Source organism: Marmota flaviventris, chromosome 14, assembly GCF_047511675.1.
Source record: "Marmota flaviventris isolate mMarFla1 chromosome 14, mMarFla1.hap1, whole genome shotgun sequence".
Classification (NCBI taxonomy): domain Eukaryota; kingdom Metazoa; phylum Chordata; class Mammalia; order Rodentia; family Sciuridae; genus Marmota; species Marmota flaviventris.
The window spans coordinates 38,044,633-38,052,700 of NC_092511.1; the positions used below are offsets into that span (position 1 = coordinate 38,044,633).

General features: G+C 46.6%; 1 non-coding gene across 1 annotated transcript; it reads left to right on the plus strand.

The window, feature by feature from the left end:
• Positions 1-1,955: 1,955 nt before the first annotated feature.
• On the plus strand, positions 1,956-2,031 carry Trnaa-cgc (transfer RNA alanine (anticodon CGC)). The gene has a single exon. It is a non-coding gene; the product is annotated as a tRNA-Ala (tRNA).
• Positions 2,032-8,068: the final 6,037 nt, after the last annotated feature.

The following is an 8,068-nucleotide window of genomic DNA, read 5'->3' on the forward strand; positions in this document are numbered from 1 at the left end:
TTGACCGGTGACGAGTTCTTGCTTCCCCAATGTTGAAGAATAACACCAAAGAAGCACACCAAGGCAAGGTCAGAGTAGAAATTAGAAGTTTATTAAAGGACAGCAGAAAAGACTTCTCCTGGAGGAAGAAGGGGACCCAAGAGGTGGAATCCGTGGAAGTACGGTTGTCTCTCCATTTTATAGTTTCTTTCAGTGATGGAATGTAGGTGGGAAGGCCCGAGGGGTGGGACACAGGTGGGCCAAAGAAGTAGTCTGCGCAGGAAGGACTTCATTAACACTTCTTTGGGATGGACTTTGGCCTAGGGCCTTTTCAGGACTTCATTAACATTCCATGAGTTGTCCTGCGTTTCCTGGAATCATTCTCAGCATGGCCTCCATTTTAGATTTCACTCAGTATTAGACCCGATTTATCTAACTACACTGACTACCTAACTTTAAATCTGGCTTCACTTTCTTCCCTCCCCCTGCCAGCTGTTACCCAGGAGCCCAATTAGTAACTTCTTCTCTTCTCTTTGAAATGTAAACATCTCTGTGTAGCTCAGGCTCAAGGCCAGTGGCCTTGTTAAAGGATCTGCCTTTCTCATCACACTTTGCATTCGCAAACACTTCTACAAACTATTGTGTATGTTGTCACTTATACTAGATAGTCCATACATGTTTGTGACAGACTAGTAAAGGGATGTTCAGCACCTGGAGTGCTGTTCTCTTCCAGGCTGGTGGCCAAGTAAGATAGAGCAACAGGAAATAGGAAGTTTAACTTCATGGAATCCTTTTGTAGAGACTCTTCTCAATTATGGTGAAGGTGTAAGGGTAAAAGAAATTGAAGTTAAAGCGTAAAAGTTAAAGGGTAAAAGATCGGGTGTTGTAAAAGTTTCTAAGCTGCAAGGTCTGAGTTAGCTGTTAAGACAATGCTTAGAACCGCCCAGTAAACATTTCTCCTGATTGTCTGGTTGTTTAATAACTGAAGGGGTCTGTGTGGTTGCACGCAGGCATTGCAGGGCCTGGACCAATCAGTTTAAATGTAACCCCCTCCTTAGGAATGACCTATCTCTCCAGCCTGACCTGTTCCCGCCAATGAATGAACCAATCATGTTTAGGAGTTGTTGTTCAATTTTCCCGCGCCTAATGATGATTTGTTCTGATGTATACAAAGCCCTCCGCCCTCCCCAAAAAGTGTACTTAAGCAATCCTCAGCCCCTGCTCGGGGCTCTGGGCTGCTTTCCCTTCTTGAGTGGGCACGGAGCCCCAGCATGCTGGTTCAATAAATCCCCCCTTCTGCCAATTGCATGAGTGGTCACTTGGTGATCTCTTTCTCCGACGTTTCGCGGGACCCTTACAAAGGTTTCTGGAGAAGCTTAATAACGAGGGGGGTGCAGCTACACTGTGATAACCAGTAACCAGGTAACTGTGGGTAGATGCATCTGCCCCTCTCCGGTTTCCCCTTATCATCTTGGGAAAGTTTCTAATATCATTTTGGGGGTAGAGCAAACCCTGCTCTGTCTGCCGTTAGCTGACATTTCTGCTGACCACATGGTCTCAGAAGCTGAACTCTCTTGCCCAGCTTCCTGTCTCCCGGCCTGTTTTCCCACTCCCATCTCCGTGAAGGGCAATTCACCTTTTAACTTCTAATTTTCTAGTATGGCCGCTAAACCTGTAAGACTGAGAGCTGGCTTAGCTGTCAAATTTCCCCTGAGAGGTGTTCTTCCCTTAATTCTGAAGGGTCTTGTTTTTCATCAAGTCCAAGGACATTTCCCCTAAGCTTTTGTCATTTAAAATCCCAGGCCTCAACCAGAGCGCACTTGACCCTTTATCCTAATGGGTCACCCGAAGCCAATAGATTAAGCCCCAGGAATTCCCTATTCATATTCCTGTCCCACCCTAAAGGAGGCCTACATAACTCAGAAGCTTGCTTCCGCCAGCAGCCATTTTCTGTTCCCTAAAAATGAGCCATACCAGCTGGGAATGTAGCTTAGTTGGTAGGGTATTTGCCTCGCATGCACAAGGCCCTGGGTTCAATGCCCAGCACTAGCAAAAAAAAAAAACTTAAAAAAGATATTTGCCAGGTGTGATGGAGCACACCTGTAATTCTAGTGTGTAATCCCAGCGGCACTGGAGGCCGAGCCGTGAGACACGTGTGTGTCATTTGCCTTAACAGGGTCCCTATAGTTTCATCAGTATAGCATTTATTTGCCTAACACTCCTGAGGCCCTGGGTCCCATCCCCAGCATGGCAAAAAAGAAAAACCCCAAACCCACACCTAGATCTGGGGAGAAGGAATAAGGAAATGTGGAGTGACTGCTGTGGGGTACAGGTTTCCTTGGGGCATGATAGAAATGTACTAAAATTATATAAAACTCTCTAAATACACTGGAAATCACTGAAGTGTATGCTTTAAATGGGAAAACTATGTGGTATATAAATTATAGCTCAATAAAATAGTTTTTAAAATGTTAGGTAAAACTTGACATAGGCAACGCCATTTTGAAGCATATCCTCCATTTTAGAACAAGAGTCACCTCAAGGTCATTCTGACTCAACCTGACCTAAACCCCAGACAATACTCCACCATCAGGCAAAGAAACCCCAAATGCATCATAAGAAAGGAAATGGTTATCTGGGACTAAAAACACCTAGTTCCTTATGCAGGTGACACCACCCAGACCCTTCCCTGAAAAGCCCCTAGCAAGGTCCTAATTCCCCTTCCTTAATCCTCTATATCTACCTCAAACTGTAAGTGGAGGATGGTCTCAGGCTCCTCTGGGCACCTCCCTGCAGGTGTAAAGGTCAGGCGACTGTCTCATGCAACAGCAAAGGGTTTACTGGGGGTCCAGCATGCTGGGGCTCCAAGCCTACCTCGGAGAGGTAAAGAGCAAAGAGCCCCGAGAACAGCTTGAGCAGAGCTTATATACATTCTTTGAAAAGGGCAGGGACTTCACATACAGCATAACAAATCACCTCACGCCGAGGGAAAATCAAACAACAACTCTAAAACATGATTAGCACATTCACTGGCGGGAACAAGTTAGGTAGGGGTGATTGGTCAGTACAAAAGGGGTATTCGTTTGAACTGATTGGTTTAAGCCAAGAGGGGTGTACGTGCTGAACTACATGGTTTCCCAACAGGTTTATCAACTACCATAAACTACTGGGAGGGTCATCTGGCATCCCAGGTATTTCCCTGTCTCATGCTGATTGGTGGCTGCTAGGGGGCTGCTATGGATCCCCACCTAGCCTGACTGAGTCAGGGACACCTGGCGCAGCAGATCTCTCCTGTAGATAAACAACTTAGCAGGGTGGGAATGTGCCTAGGAGTGCTCTGTGGGTTTTTCCAAGGACAAAGGCCATGTCCCTTCCTTGGACAGCTTTGCTCTGAGATAGAGGCTGGTTTTTCACAGGTTTGTCCCAAATAAACTTGTTACTGTTGAGCCGTTGTTACTGCCAGGGAGTCCCAAACCAAGAATTGAGCAGTTCACACAAGTAACAGGCAAAGTATGGATTTTTTTGAAGGTGGAGGTGAAAAACCAGCCTCTACCTCAGAGCAAAGCCTGTCCAAGGAAGGGACATGACCTTTGTCCTTGGAAAGACCCACAGAGCACTCCTAGGCACATTCCCACCCTGCTAAGTTGTTTATCTACAAATAATAGGAGAGATCTGCTGTGCCAGGTGTCCCTGACTCAGTCAGGCCAGGTGGGGACCCATAGCAATCCCCTAGCAGCCACCAATCAGCATGAGACAGGGAAATACCTGGGATGCCAGATGACCCTCCCAGTAGTTTATGGTGTCGGGAAACCATGTAGTTCAGCACGAACACCCCTCTTGGCTTAAACCAATCAGTTCAAATGAATCCCCCTCTTGTAGTAACCAATCACCCCTACCCAATTTGTTCCCGCCAGTGAATGTTTTAGAGTTGTTTTATGATTTTCCCGCGGTGTGTGATGATTTGCTAAGAGATGCTATGATGTATGTGGGGGTCCCTACCTTCTCCAAAGAATGTATAAAACTGCTGCAAACTCTGGGCTCGGGGCCTCTCAGCGTCACCAGTTGCTGTGTGCGCACGGAGGACCGAGCTAGCTCACAATAAATACCTCTTTGTGATCTCGGTCTCTGGTGGTCTTTTGGGGGTCCCGAATTCGAGCATAACAGAGGTGGAAGTAGCAATCTGCAAGGTAGAGCAGAGTGGGCTGAGGGGACACAACTTGTCTCCCTGTTTCATCCTCCTGCTATATCCTTCTTATACTCTGCCTCCGCCATCTTGGTGTCCCTGAACTCCTACCTAACACAGCCTCCTTCTCCTCTCTATTTCCTTCTTTCCTTACAAAAAAAAAAAAAAAAATGTAGCAGCTTAGTTGAGTGCGGTGGCACTGTAATCCCAGCAACTCAGGAGGCTGAGGCAGGGGGATTGCAAGTTTGAGGACAGCCTCAGTAACCTAGAGAGACCCGTGGCAACTTTGCAAAAGCCTGTCTCAAATTAAAAAGTAAAAAGAACTGAGGATGTAGTGCCTCTGGCTTTTGTCCTCAGTGTAGAAAGAAGGGAAGAGGGAGGAAGAAAGCTCCTAATCCTCGGGCCCGTCCTTCTGCTAAAGGAGCCACCTTCCACCAATTTCCACACAGAGCCTGATCACAGGGTCATTAAGTAAAATAGAAAAGGATAATAAATTTTTATGTGTTCAGAAACGGTTTCTCTCCTCCCCTGCTCTTGGGGTTGATTAACTTCATTGGAAATAATGATTTTCAGCCTGGGATCTAAGTGGTAATTACTGAGCGTGCACCTAGTTTATAGACTTTCTTTGGAAGACCATAATCCTTATTAACAGGGTCCTTTTCTCTCCCCCACTCACTCCATTTTTCCTTGGTGTGAGAACTGACAAGCTGGAAAATAAATGAGCTGGAAGAAAAGTGGCTTCTTTTTTCAAAGAGTTGTGTCATATTTCCAAAGAGCAGTGCTATAAGTACGGTTGGTCCTCCCTTTAGAAAAGAATCTGTGTTTCAATGACACTTCAATGACAGCCGCTGCAGGGGAGAAATGCAGTTCAGGACTTACCCAGGAAGTCACTGGCCAAATTCCTTCCTTCCTAGAATTTTGCTGACAGAGGCCCCACCGTCATCTCCAGCAGCTTTTTGAGGCCATTACCACTTGAGATTTTTCTCAATAGACAGCGTTCTCTTAATGATACTCTGGCTCAGACCTGCTTGAACTCATTCCACGTCTGTCTCTTGTTCCTCTTTATATGACAGAGACCCCTATTTGTCCTTAACTGGCTTGCACAGGCCTCAAAGCCAGCCTTTCCTCTGAGGCTCAGGGGTAGGGAGGCCCGTGAGCAATTCTTCTATGTGATTTGGGATACTTGGCAGTTCTGAAGGGGCTGCTAGTCACAGGGTCCGTTGTACTGGCCACAGAGGTGGCCAGTGGTCCAAGCTGTGACATCAGAGTTTATATGTACATTCGGGAGGGAGATGCTCTTCTTCCTCCACCCTGGTTTGACTTGGATGTTTCTGGGACTGTTTATAGGCATGTCCCCACACTCCACATATCATGTAGCCACCCCAAGGAAACCATCAGCAGGAAATAAGAATGAGGTCAACACACAGAGGGAGGAGAGCTAGAGATGCTGGGAAAGGTGGAAATGAAGCAAAAGTGAGCTGATTGCAGTAATGGGATTCTTAGGGTTTCTGAGGCCAGCTCCACTTCTGGTATAGCTCAGCAGTGGAGTGCTTGCCTACCTTGGGTTCAAAACCGAGCACCCCACACACACAAAAAATTCTCCCAGTAGGGGGTGCGTGGTAGTTGTGGAGGTTGGGGCAGGGGGAAGGTTTCACTCTGCATGTCAGTGGGCCCTTGTTTTCCCTGTGCCAATGGAATGTGTGCGGTTTCTTTTTCTCCTGCATCAACTGTGAACTATGCTTGTAATCCAGAACATTCGTGGGAGACATTTTTTCCCGGAGTTGACCTCAAGTAAGGGCAGGACTCAGGAGACAGGGAGAGATCATAAGGGGTAGAAGTTACTGCTGACACTGCACGGCCCTTACCCTAGGGCCGACCTGCTCACTGTCATGCAGGGAATGTCAGGCCCTAAAAAGGGCATCTCTAATGGACCCATCATCTCATTTAGATCATTTTGTGGGTTTCAAAATCCCTCGTGGAAGGTCCAATTAAAATCTTGGAAGAAATCTGGGCTGTGTACATTGCCCTCAGCAGAGCAACTTAGTGCTGAATACAGTAAAATGAGAAACAAGACGAAGCCATTGCCCAGATTACGATAATTAGAATTGGAGGCATCTTCCTGTGTAAAAAGGAAAAAAAATGTCCTGGTGGTCTTCATTAGAAAGAGAAAGGATTTCTCAAATAAAATGAAATCCTGGCACTTGCCTTTGATTGGAACTTGAAGTCTCCCAATGCAGCCTCTGCACATCTCTTATGACAATTTTCACTTCCTGCCAAGTTATTTATATCCAGGTTTGGATATTTACTTTTTGCTTCTAGATTATATTGTCCCATATCTACGTCTGTGGACAAATTGCAGCGGTTTGTGCTCAATAAATGATGCAATAAAAATATACAAATGGGTAGATGGATGAATGGATGAGTGGATGGATGGATGGATGAATGGATGGATGGGTGGGTGGACAGATGCATGGATGAAGGATGCTGGGGAGTCAGGTTGGGCTGGGCAAAGCTAAATTGTGGGCTGATGAGAGAAGGGAAGAAGGGAGGTGATACTTGGTATGTCTGAGTTAAATATTGTCTGGCACTTTATAAACATCACTTCAGTTAAGACTCGTACCAATGCAGCCTGTTGTTTTTCTATTTCAACATTTCTATTTAGGCAGGTTAAGAATTTGCCCAGTGGGACCTTCATCTAGGTCAGTGTGAATGAAAATGCCTACTATACTCTAAAGGTCAACTGAGTACCAAATAGACACCAAAAAGTTGATTTCTGTGATGTCATTTACCCAGAGGCATTGACTCAGGACACATGTGACTACAGGATTAAAGTGAAGCAGGTTCAGCCATGACTTGGGGTCAGTGGCAGGGACCAAAAAGTTGGCTTCCCCAAGGCCTGTGTCACTCAAGTGCCCATCCCCCGCTTGCTGTGAGAGGAATCCTAGGATAGGTATAGTGGAACTCTCAGCAGCCCTGTCCTAGAACATTGTGCTGGGTTCCAGGCTGAAGTGGCACCCCCTTTCTCCACAGAAAAGCCCTCTTCACCATGGCTGATTTTAGGACTGTCAGCAAAAGAGTCTCTGCAAAAGAGTCCATTGTAGATAAACTTCCTATTTTCGTGTCACCCTTTTTACTTGGCCACTGGCCGGGAAGATACCAGCACTCCAGGTGCTGGACACCCCCTAGTTTTTCACAAACATATCCAGTATAGTACTTTGTAGAAATGTGCAAACAAGGCCTCTGGCCTTGAGCTGGGCTTCCCAGAGATATCTACATTTTTAAGATAAGTTACAAATGGGCTCCATGGTAACAGCTGGCAGGGGGAAGATAGAAAGGGGAGAAGAAGCTCCCCCCTTCTCAGGTGTTGTCCTTGAAGAGTTAACTTGCCCAGAACAATGAAAGAAAAAGCTGCTTTTATGTGAACTTCTGCAGACTGTGAGCTTCTGAGTCCCTCCCCTTACATGCTGGGTATAAAATTCTGAAACTCCCTGAACTCGGGGTTCAGGGGATTGATTGATTACAGCAAAAGCTGTGCCCTCTGAACCTGGCTGCAGCCAAATAAAACTGTTTCCTGCTGTCTTCAGTGCCTTGCCTCGTTTGTCCACTCACTACAGCCACTACCAGCTGGCCCTGTCTACCATGGCCCTTCTCCACTCCCTTGTCCCCCAGACTGGTCTCTCTGAGGGGTTGCAGACAATATCCACTCTGTTTATTCCAGAGCATAGAAGCTGAGACCAGGTGTCATTTGTGTGAGCAGGCCTCAGAGGAGGAGAGAGAAGAGGGGCTGCCCACACACTCTGTCTCAAGGCCTGGCTTCAAGCTGATGTCACCATCGGAAGGAACAGCTCTAGGGTGCCAGGAGGTGCAGGAGTTTGGGGACCTGGAATGTAGATGTGCTTCTGGAGA